The sequence below is a fragment of the Anser brachyrhynchus genome (genome assembly GCF_964034855.1).
Source record: "Anser brachyrhynchus genome assembly, chromosome: 1".
Lineage (NCBI taxonomy): Eukaryota > Metazoa > Chordata > Aves > Anseriformes > Anatidae > Anser > Anser brachyrhynchus.
This window is the reverse complement of record NC_137694.1, coordinates 12,851,041-12,863,554: the sequence shown is the minus strand read 5'-3', so window position 1 is coordinate 12,863,554 and position 12,514 is coordinate 12,851,041. Positions and strand designations below refer to the sequence as shown.

Genomic DNA, 12,514 nt, shown 5'->3' with positions numbered 1-12,514 from the left:
GCTCTGCACAGCTGTGGCTGTGTGGGGATTGTTTTTATGTGCAATTTCTCCCAGAGCTGAAGCCTAGATCACGGAAGAGTTCACAGGACGGGAATTCTGAATTGCGTGGTGTTTATGGAAAATAGGTTGCATGGAAGAAGCAGTGGGAAGGTGTTTGATGTTCTACATTGAAGGCGTTTGTTCTACATTAAAGGTGTTTGAAAGTTTCTACAGCCAAAACCTGGTAGCAATAACTCTCTTGGACACTGGCTTGCAAAGGTAAGAAAGGAAATCTGTGCTCTGAGGGGGATGTTGGGTTTGTGAGCCCCGTCCTGGAAGCCTCAAGTAGTCAGTGGCAAAGCTGAGTTTCTATAAATGCAGAGTATCTGTACTGTAAGATACTCTAACGAAGATAATGATCTTCTTCATGGGTTTTTATTTTGCAGTAACACAAATGTTTTGTGTAAGTAATAGCTGAATGTTCCCCAGTTTGAAAACCAGTTTCTTTAGTCTGAGGGGTATCCAAAATTTGGTGCCTCATGCCTACCTGTTTCAGCCACAGGTGTCCTTGCATACACAGCCCTGTGTTTTAAAAACGCTAAGAATTTCATCATCTCAGAATGCAAAGTAAACCAAGAGATAGAAAACAACAAAGATCAACAAGCAGGACTGCTAATTCCCTGCAATGCTCCTTATCTAATTCAATTATTACTGGAGAAATCATTTCCAGACACTTTACGATTTAGAGGCAGTGTAAGCACAGGCAACGTGCTCCCTCACGGCTGCAGCTGGATGCAGTTATGTGCAGCACACACAGAATTATGATCCTGGGGCACCATTTTGTCTTTACAACCAATTTTGACCTAGTTAAATGTTATTTTTTTTGTTGTTGCAAAAAGGAAGTGGCGATATAAAAGACCGTGCGTGATATTTAGGTATTGTCCTGTGCTGTACTACATGCACTTTGTTTGATAAAACTGGCAGGATTATCTGGTTAATGTGCCTGTGACGCTGCTATTTTCAGTTGACAAGGGGAAAATCGTCATGTTACAGGCAGGCTGGAGTGTTTATACACAACTGTCACTTGAATGTGCATTGAAGTTCTCCTTTTTTGGCTTAAGACATCCATTAGATTTAAGCAGCAGTAAACTGCTGAATGTTTGTCTACAGGCAAACGCTCTTAGTGTCCTAAAACTTTAGTGGCAATGGTTCTGCAGCTAGTAATAACCAGCATCAATATAATCAAGCTCAAAAGACCAGAGATAAGCTGCATTCAGGTGTCCACTGCCTGATTTAACCGGGATGCCCTGAGGTTTGATGACCATTCAAGTGAATGGTGCATTGGACAAAAATAGCAGCAGTAAGTTCATGAGGTTGCACGAGTTATTTAGATGCTCTGCTCTGTAATATGAGGATTTTTTCAATGCATTTAGAAGTTTTGAGAACCCTCACCCTCCTTACTTAGCCATTATCATCTGACAGCTCCGTTCATGATTTGCAGTAGATGTTAATTGTGTGACAGAGCTGTGTTCCCATTCCTGCGGGAACGAACAGGGGACGGAAGGGAACTGGAACATGGTTGGGAGAAGGGAATTGGGATGTGGCTGTGAGAAGGGAGTTAGGACGTGGCCCTGAGAAGCAGAGAATGGGTCAAGGAGACATGGTGAGGGAGAGTGGTGTGTGGTGGTTGCACAGCGGAAGAGGAAAGAGTTGGATCATGTGTCCTCATGCCCGCGTTTTCCTCCCATGTTTCCCAAGAGGTGGGAAGAGAGGGGGATGTCTGTCTGCGGGATGTCTGTCTTCTCCATGCAAGGTGGTGACATGGCGGTGGTGCACACCTGGACCTGGAAGGCAGGAGGTGCTCCTCATGCCCACAGGCTCTGAGCACGTAGAAGGAAAAGGTGCGTTGTAAAGGCATGCTGTTGGACACCAGGAAGCTCCACCCTCTAGTGTGCACCTCCGATATATAGGCAGCATTTCTTCTTCTTCTTCCTTCTTTTTTTTTTTTTTTCTTTTCTATTTTCAGCAGTAATATGTCTCCGGGTACTTGTGTCGTATCCTGAAACATATGGCAAAGCACTTGCCCATATGGGTTGGAAGAGCGATGTGTGTTCGGCAGAGCCGACTCTGAACAATCAAACGACGAGTTTTGCATCCCAAACTGGAAAACATGGCAATCATCTCGCATTGTCTAGACTTCCCTCTCCGTGTCATTTTTACATATTTTGCAGCTATTACATTCATTTCCTTCGGCTTCCTTTCTGCCAAGATCCATCTGCAACTTGGAATCAGCTAAGATAGCTTTTCATATTCATGATATTAGTCACCGCGAGCATATTTTGAGTGAGTACTTCTGATGCTCCCATCCATTTTTGTTATAGTAAATTAATCCCATTCTGCTGGGGTGATGAAAACTTTTATTCTTTATTTTTTTGATTTATCTATGCAGATATCGTAAATGAAATGAAAAAAAAATCATGAAGCCAATGTTTTAAAATAATGATTAATCTCATTTTTCTTGGAAGATATATTATCAGGCAGATATGATAGGGAAAACTCATTACTTTGGCTGTGAAAATGTATTAATAAAGGGTCTGTGTCACAACAAAAAACGAAGACAAACTTATTACAGAGTAATTTTCATTAAAAACCAGTGGAACTTCAGTTCCCGACTAGCTGGAACTGGGGGTTAATGCTCTCCTTTCCAGTCTGCTGATGGGATTTCAAATGACTTTTGACAAGTTTGAGTAATAATGCATCTATTAGCAAGCTGTCTGTCAATGGGCAAGGGAGGATGCTTGGATATTGTTGAAACCTCCTCACATGAGGGAGGGCCGAGAGGTGGAGTTGAGTCAAACCCTCAATTTCCTTGAGTTTCTTCTGCTCATGGGAATATCCTCTTGCCTGAGAGGGCTGATGGAGCTGTACTTCCCTTCTGCTTTGGAGGAAGCTAAAAACGCTGCTCTCAGTCACCGCTTGTGGATGAAGGGAGCAAGGAAAATTTGTCTTTATGATTTCACCGCCCTAGGGTTTGTGCACCAATTTGTCAAGCAGCCAAAACCTTTGGCATAGGCAGGAGCTTGGTGAGTGCTTGTGTTTGAGGGAACAGAGGGTGGCACAGAGCTCACAGACAAATTGTGTGCGCAGCCTCCCCAAATTCATTGTGTGTATATCCCTTTCTTGCACTAGAAATATGGGAATCAGTCTGGTTTTGCTCATGCGATGGATAAATCTGCTGCTGTCTGGGTAGTTTGCTTTCTTCTTTCAGCTGTCATGAAATTCCACCGCCTGGTATGAGACCCGGGAAACTGCAGCAGGTGCTGTACTTTGCAGGGTGCTTTGCATGTATCATTTTTCCTCAATTTAAAAACGATTGCTTTTTGTCATTTTACCCAAGTATGTATGTGTACATATAACCAGCCTGGGCTTTTAACCCCAGCCTGACTGTCTCGCAGAGCTGCAGAATAACAGGCAAATTGCAGCAGCAGGGGTCCAGGCCCTGAAAGCACTGGCTGGTGAGTCATTAAGCGAGGACCGGGATGAGCTTCCACCCGCACCCCGGCTCAGCACCATGCCCCCGCTGGGTGCTGGGTGCTGAGTGCTGGGTGCTCTGCTCCATCCTGCCTGCAGATGGGGACTGAAAGCTGCGTTTTGAAGGCACAGCTCTGCCAAAGTGCTGCAGTTGATGAGTACCTCTGCAAGAAACTGGCTGAATTGTACGCATACAGCTATACGTGCATACCTATATGCATTTAGGATGTTCTGTTTTATACGTAAAATAAAAAACTGTGTTTTTTCATGTTGCCCAAGCTGGGGCAACAAGTCTCAGGGAACCAGATCGGCAGCCCTGCTCCTGGCTCTGTGCGCACGGGGTGTTTGGGCTGCAGACTGGCCCGGCCGCACTGGGCGTGGGGACAGGGATGGCTGCCAGGTGTCACCCCCAAGAACTCAGGCACAGTGTCCCAACTCAGAAGCCTATGTTTGATTTCAATGGAGCCAAGATTTATTTCTTTATTTCATAGGGAATTTGCTCTGCTTTATACAATTTGGAGCTGTATAAAACTTATTATTCTTGTAAGGGTACGTTCAAAGTATTTTTGTCCTTTTAGAAGCTTCCTGACAATGGAGGGACAAGGATACCTCCAAATTATGTGTCCAAAATGAGGGTGTTTTGTAAGCAACCATATTGCTAAACAGGGAGAAAACCACGACCACTTCTGCTGCCTTACACCCCAGTGGGAAGAGCCTGGAGAGCAGCTGCCTGAATGGGGACATGCTTGGGAGAACACGAGCACAGGTTTAGCAGCACAGCGCAGCTTCCACGTGGGACAGGAGGTGTGCACAGCAGGCACTGCTGCTCTTGTAATAGCCCTTACATCTTCCTCCTCCCAGATATTCAGATCTCAAGCTTATAAACACTGCCAGAGCTCTGCATACATACATATATATAAAGTCTCTTTTGCGTTCATGCTAAAGAAGACTACACAATCAAGTGACTTCGTAGCTTTGCCTCAGCTTTCAAGAAGCACAGTATCATTTAGGCTGGAAAAGACCCCTAAGATCGCCAAGTCCAACCACCAACCTAGCACTGCCAAGTTCGCCACTAAGCCATGTCCCTGAGCACCACATTACACATCTTTTGAATGCCTCCAGGGATGGTGACTCAACCACGTCCCTGGGCAGCCTGCTCCAATGCTTCTGTTGTGGTTTAACCTAGCTGGCAGCTCAGCACTACACAGCCATTTGCTTCCTCCTCCCCATCATCATTATTCTCATCCTAAATCCATAACACAGCACTATACCAGCAACTGTGAGGAAAATTACCCCTATCCTAGCTGAAACTGGGACAACCATTTCAGTGAAGAAATTTTTCCTAATACCCAATTTAAACCTCCCCTGGCACAACTGGAGGCCATTTCCTCTTGTCCTATCTCTTGTTGTTTGGGAGAACAGCAACCCCCACCTCGCTCGAGCCTCCTTTAAGGTACAGCACGATGAGGCTGTACCTCCTGAGCCTCCTCTTCTCCATACTAAACAACTCCAAATCCCTCAGCCTCTCCTCAAAGACTTATTCTCCAGACCCTTCACCAGCTTAGTAGCCCTTCTCTGGACACACTTCAGCACCTCAATGTCCTTCTTGTAGTGAGGAGCCCAAAACCAAACACAGTACTTGAGGTACGGCCTCACCAGAGCCGAGTACAGGAGGACAATCACCTCCCTGGTCCCGCTGACCACCCTATTCCTGATACAAGCCAGGATGCTGCTGGCTGGTACAGACCAAGACATTAGGATGCTGGTGCTGCAGTTTCCCACAGCGTCTTTGACAAGACTTAAAACCCCAAACATTTACCATTGGTTCTGCAAGTTTTGTGGCTGTGCTTCACACCATACGTGCTTGTGTTGCAGGATGCAGGTCTCTGAGCTCTGGTGGTGTCAGCCGCTCTCCTCCCGGGGTAACGGCATTGCAGAACAGCCCTGCTGGGACACAGCCTGCCACAGCCACCCCACAGCGTGGTGCTCCTGGGCAGTGATTTGGGATGTGCCCCAAAGTCTCCCCCTTCCCTTTCCATCTCCTTGGTGTCTCTGAGTTCCTGCCCAGAAACACCAAGGCTCCCGCCCATGCTGGGCTCTTACAAGACGTTTTGTCTTTTGTTAAATACTGAAACCTCTTCCATCAGTTTGTTAGGTTTTACAGCTTCCTGAGGGACTGAATTTCCAAAGCCTTTTTTTGTTGAACAGCCCAAACTTTTAGTCCCAGCTGTCTCTCCAACTCGTAGGCTCACTCCTCCAGCAGTTAGAGCCTTTGATCGTCACAATTTCTATTATGCTACTTGATTAAAGGTATTCAGAACTCAAGGTGAGAGCAGACAGAGATTTCCATTTGAAGTGATTTATTAACCTCCTGTAATTTAAGGTCATGCTAGTTTCAGAATATTGTTACCCCTTAATTTCTGTCTCTGTGCCATCCGGTAATAGACAACTGGCATTAGTTTAACACAAAAGTTTTTTCTTTTCTTTTTTTTCCTTTTTTTTCTTTTCCTTCCATGGGGGAAATTAAAAGGAAATAAAATGTGTGTTCTTGGTAAAAGGGATTACGAAAAAAAATCACTTATGAATTCCAATTCTCAAAACCCCTATGCTACAAACACAGCTAGTTAAGGTATCACCTAGGTAAGAAATTGAAAATTGCCACTGATGTGTCCTGACTTGCTCATTATCCCTTATGCCACCTATTCAGCTGCAACTGAATGTCAACCTGTGAATGGTACAAATACGTTGTAACTGCAGACTTCACTTGGTAGTGCTGTAATCTTCCTCTTTCTCGTGTGACAAAAATCATGGATGGATTAATTCTAGAATGGGCAAACACAGTTCAGCTGAGATGCTCAAAGTATCATGACCATATTCTTCTGCCAGTGCCACTGTGCAGTGTAGTGGGATTGGTTTTAATTGCTTTGTTTCTTACCCGTCCTTCAGAAAACTCAGGAATGTACAGGGTATTTTGGCATTCAGGCATGATGTAGATTGTGCTGGCTAAGCACCCTCACTTCATTGTTTTCATACGGGCTGCCTTTTAATTCCTTGAGGACAATCATTTGATATATAACTGAAAATATAGGGTTAACCTAAGAAGCATAATGTCAAATGTCAGTTTTCATGATAGAAAGCCAAGATGATCCCAGTACGAGAGAGTTTCAGGCCCCTACAGGTGTTACTGGCAAAATTCTGGCTGAGCAGGGCTGCTTGTGTGGCTGGCTGTGTGTGTGTGTGTGTGCACATGCATGCCCTGCTTGGCAGCAAAGTTCTGTTTCATTTTCTCTTCCTCATCAATCATAACACACACATAAGGATGCAGAAAAACTTTCTGCTTCTGCCTGTGACATCAAAGGGAGAAGGGAGTACTCAGGCATGGATTTCTTCTATGGTCCATAAGGACTTACTCCTATTTCCTTGGGAGACCCAGGCTTAGATTTTTAAAGTACCCCAAATCCTTTTAAAACAAACAAACAAAAAATCCGTATAAGTAATCTAGGGAGAAAAAAGAAAAAAACTGGACCAAACAGATGGAATCATTCAAGGGTTTGCAAAAAGCAAAGGAAAATAGTTAAATATAGTTAAATTTGCGATCATGAACCATGTACCGGGGGAGATGTGTTGATGTGTTGTAGGCACAAGCACCTGGAAGAAAGGAGCTGTGATTAGCCGTAAGGGGATTGCACTCTGAGGCAAACCGAGTTTGTCTCACGGTCAAACATTTTTCTCTGACAGTTTATGCCAAACTCTAAATTGCTGTCACTATGCACCTGAACACACATCCTGCTGAAAAGCAGCATTGTGTCATTGGGAAGAGGACAGATTCTGCAAAATGGATGTGAACTTCAGAAAGAGAGAGCTATCAGCATGCCACTTTTGCAAACACATTAGCAATTACCTGCTACTTAGATGCACTGTGAAATATTTGTTCTTATGAACCTGTAACACCCACACTTACTTTTTTTTTTTTTTTTTTAACTTTCTTAGCATTGCACGTGTGCTCTGCTTCAAAGGATTTGGGGTCAGGAGCAGGCTGCAGCTGTGCAGGCAGTTCTGGTTTCAGCAGGACTCTCCAGGTAGGAAGGTCCTGACCCTCAGGAGAACCTGGTCCCCTTCCTGCCTCTTCAGTGCCAGTGGCAGCTCTCTGGGACGTCTCAGATCTGCAGCTCAGCTGCCTCATAGTTGCTGTAGGGCTGAGTCCCTGCATCAGCTGTGGGCATCTGGGTGGAGATGTTGCATGCATAATATATTTAATAGTTCCATCTGAACCCTTGGGGCTTCCCTGCTTATCTCCTTTGTGTAGCCTGATCCTATAGATACACTCAAGGCATGTCTGAAACGGAAGACACCTGGGAACATTTGAGTAGGGATATGTCTATTCTGACTTCAGGAACTAAGAAGTTAGACATGACTTGCAGATAGTGACTCTGCACACTCTGTCCAGGCAATGGAAAGAAACTGATGCTTCTGGAGGACAATTAATGTCATCTTAAAAGGATAAGATGAAACTCCTTCCAGAGGTGCCTATCACTCTCCTTTGAGTGCAAAAAGCCTGTTGGTGCCAATGTAGCCATCTAAACTTGGATGAGATGAATCTTGCTCTGTATTTGTATCCTGCTAGAATCTGGAGGAGGGACTGAACTTGGGACAGTAACATTCATCTTCCTAACCACTGGGCTGCTGAGTATTCTCAGTCTCACTTGTTCTACACTGTGTAAATGTTTACAGGGAGTGAGGACTTGCTCTGAATCCATAATAGCTAGTTGTTGCATCTGAGTGCTGCAGTATCACTGGGTCAGGGAGGAAAGCTGGAGCAGAAAGCATGTACAGACACATGCATGCAAACACACATTGCTCTTAACATCCAGTGACAGTGGAAGATAACCCTTTAGACATGACCACTGAGTTGCAAAGGCAGAACGTAGCAAATCAAACAGCAGCACACTTCCTCTGCCAGAGGTGATAGAGGAACTACTGCAGATAAGCAGCAGAGTCCTTAGCCAAAGGAGACATTGCTGGAGCAATTCCTTTCTCTCTTTTCTTCCTTTGATCTTGTTCTTGTAGGGTCTATGACTGCTTTTGTACCCTCTTGCTTCCTTCTTTGTGCTGCCGTCCTCTGTGGAATATTTCATGTTGTATTTTTCACTGTGCCCTAAAACATGTTCTTGCTAGCTTCTGAGGTTGCATTGCTTTTGGTGCCGTTAATTGGTATGCTGTGCTTTGTGTTTGTGACCTTGGGACCCCAGTGTCATCCTGTTCCTGTAATGCATCCTTTAGGGAGTTCCTCTGCCAGCATCCTATATTTGTGCTCTCATCAGGGGGCCCTGCTATGTAGTATAGACTGATCCATTACCGATTCCCAGTATTGATTAAGGCTATGTGTCCTTTGAGTTCTTGACAGTGACCCACGATGAAATAGTTAACTTCCATGGGGTCAGACATAGGAAAACTCAAAAAAAGTTTCAAAGTGGAAAACGAAACCAGACATTACATAATGTACATACAGAGTAGGGATTACAGACCTTGGTTGAAACGCCTTATTCTTGTGAAGCTGACCTCAGCTGGTGTTGGGCTGACCAGATACCACATGGATATAAGCCTGGGGGAAGATAGTTCTTCTCTGCCAAAGACACGGAGGTTGGTTTTTTTTAATATAAATTTATTATTTTAATTTTATTTTTTTTCATCATAGCTTTATAAATGTATGTGGTATTAGTTTTCTTTACTGCTTATGGATTATATCCATTGGGTTACTTAGGCTGTAGGTCAGTCTATGCAACTATGTTGCTGTGATGGGAGTTCTTATGACTTGGTGCTTTTTCTTCATCAGTTTTATTCTGCATTTTCAAGCCTTGATTCCATTAGAAATCATAAAATATCTGTTAGTTCCCCAAGGTTACATACTTACAAAGTAATTTGCAATAATTTCTTAAAATGGTATGATATTAGCTAATTATAAGAATTCTTTGACTACATACAGTATTTATGACTTAAAGGACAAAAATGTTTCCTCTTAAAGCGTTATGGCATTTATTATGATGGTGAATCACTTTTCTACTGAGAGACCTTAGTAGATAATACGGTGTTTGCATTTTCTATAATACTAACTGCTAAAGCTCAGAAGATCAACACGGGGTTATGGAGTCAGTTTTCTTTTGCCTATAAATACTTCTGCATACAGAGTAGAAGAGCTTTAGCAGAGCCATGCCAATGTATATCCAGTAGCCTGGGATGGAAATTGAGAGTTCAAGTTTATTCTTTTCTTCAGGGATTATCTGAATTCAGATCTCATGTCTGATTTCATACACTTTGGACATGTGCCTCAAACTACTGGGCAGCCAAAGACCTCAGTCTAAATATTTTCCTTGGGTAAGAAAGCCAAGGTTAGGTCCCTGATTGCAGGATTATTCACAGCTGAATATCAGCACCAGAGGAAGGTGCTAGCGTGGCTCAGAGGGATGTCAATCAGCCCCTTCCTTGCCTAATCTCTACCAACCTCCTTCATGCTCCTCTGCCCTTTGAGTTTCTTCTTTGAGGTCATGAATGTTGAGTCATGCCCTGTGGGCTGTCGTATCTGTGGTGGGGAGGGGATGCAACACCCATCTGCATCTGAGGCCTTGGTGCTAGCAGGGACCTGGTGCCATGGGGAAAGGGGCTCTGACCCGTGGTGGTGCTCCTTGTCCAGGCTCCACGATGGGTCCCAAGCAAGGGTGACCCTATGAGACCTGTACGAGGAGCCACAGAAGGGGCAGGAGGTGCTGCTGCTGTGCTACCATGCAGAAAAAAACTTTTAGAAGTTTAAGACTTCTCAACTGCCCAGGATGCAATTCCAGCTCCCCCCTGAAGCCCTCTGCAGCTGCCACTATGGCCACCCATCGGACATGTCCGTCACCAGCAGTGCGGCTGAGGGAAGAGCCAGCACCAGGCGCAGAGCTGTTGTGCTCTCTGCTTTGAGCGTGTGTGTGTGTGTGTGCTCTGTTCAAGGGCACATGGCACTATCAGTGGCAGTTTGCTCCCCCTAACTTTTCCCCCCTTTTCCATAAAGGAGCTCCCACCATTCCTCTGTCCTATAAAAAACTTCAATGCGAACTTTTACAAAAAAAAAGGTGTGATAGTGCCTTTCTGTCCCTCAGGCCATGCGGGCCGGGTTCCTGTGCTCAGTATCTTGAGGTGAGCAGAACTGCTGCTGCTGTACAGCGACAGCGTGGGCCACCCGCTGCGCCTTGTAGGCCACAGTTACTCCATCTGAGCCTGCAATGTTTACATGGCCAGGCCTGGCTGAGAGGGCCCCGAACACTTCTGCGTTGTGTCACCGGGAGGCAATCTGGACCTGGATGGTGGCAATCAGCATCTCCTTCTCCAGGGGTGTAAGAAGTTTGTCACAGGCCATCCTGCTGCGGGGCTGATGGTGGCGGGGCTCCGTGTTGGTGTGAATGTTCTTTAATGCTGGTGTCAGGAAAATGCCTGGATAACTTGGGGAGACCTGGGGGATGTACCACTGTGCTGGCCCATCATTAGCTCCCTTTGGATTTCAGCAGCTCCATAACCAAGGGAGATGGATATGGGATCTGCAGAGCAGAGCAGGGACATCTGAGTGGGAAGCTCTGGCTGACCAGAGAGCTCTGGTGGCATCCAGGACCAGAGCTCTGGTGGCATCCAGGACCAGAGCACTTGGCACCTTGTCTCCTCCAGGCCCACCGCTGGGGTGCTTGCTGGCGTTTTGCTGTACCTAATGAAGCTCTTGGATGCTAGAGTTTATAAGTGGGGATGAAATATGTATAATGTCTCTGTAACATGTAAAACACTTTAACAATCAGTCTTAAAAATGTTATCAACTCTTCAGAATTTATTTCAAAACCATTTAGTCTGGGAAGGAGCTGCTAATCAAGGAACATAATGGACCTATAAAATTGTGAAGTGGAGACCTACTTGTTAACCTCATGGTACTGAAGGTGTGGAGGAGATCAATTCAGGCTGCATTTGCCTTTGTATGCCAGAATGAAAAAAAGCTTGATATGAAGAGAGCAGGATGAGAGAAGGGAGTGGGGAATTGGACAGAGGCTGATGGAGAAGTCTGCCCATCAGGAATGAGGATACTGATGCTCAAGAGAGGCTTTATCAACAGAGCCTGTGTCAGGGCTCTTTTGGGTTTGTTAAAGGAGATGGGGAGTGACCCCCTCAGCTGGATGCCACACAGAATGGCTCTGCATGCTCCTCAGTGCAGCGGGGATGCTGCGTGCTGGTGTGGCGGTGTCCCCAGGATACTTTGTGACCTGCTGCAGCTGGCACAGCATGGTGGCACTCAGGGCATGTGTCTACCAAAAACCATACCTAAAGCTGCAATGCCAGGAATACAGAACGCAGGAGCCATTCAGAAAGAGACATATGCTTGTATTCATCTTGCACGGGGTGATTTAACAGAGTAATCAGTTGGTATTGTTCATGGTGTATTGAGGTTTGGGAGGCACTCTGAAATATTTTGTACTAACACACTACAGTGCTCCACATTGCCTGCTGGGCTTATTTTTCAAAAACTTCTGGTGTGAGTGAAGTGCTAATTGGAATATGTGTTTCATACATACAGAGCTTTGTGGACTATGCTGGGAAAGGTTTGATTTTCTTGCTGAATTAAATACCCAAAGAGCTACCTACATGTAGCTCTTTGTACTTGGTGGTTTAGAGACAGGGTGAGCAATTTTCTGGTTTATGGACCACAATTTTTTAAACACTTTAGTTAAAGCTCTCGGCATAGTTTTTAATCACTTTGTGAAAGTACAAACACCAAAATTCATTAATTTCATACATATGTATGAACAGAGACTTCAGAGCCGTGTGTGGACCTGCTGCCTGCTGATGGCAGGGGAGTGTTTAGATTGGTTGGGTTGCATGTTGTTTTTCACTATTTTTTAGCAAATCCAGAAAACAAAACCTAATTTTTTGTAGTGTGTTAGAAAACAGTATATAAAAATTCAGGTTGTTTCAGTGATAGCATTGGCCCAAA

General features: G+C 44.9%; 1 long non-coding RNA gene across 1 annotated transcript; it reads left to right on the top strand.

Moving 5' to 3' along the window:
* On the top strand, positions 1-2,805 carry LOC308187107. The gene is made up of 3 exons (XR_013944464.1): positions 1-258; positions 1,738-1,880; positions 2,006-2,805. It is a non-coding gene; the product is annotated as an uncharacterized lncRNA (long non-coding RNA).
* Positions 2,806-12,514: the final 9,709 nt, after the last annotated feature.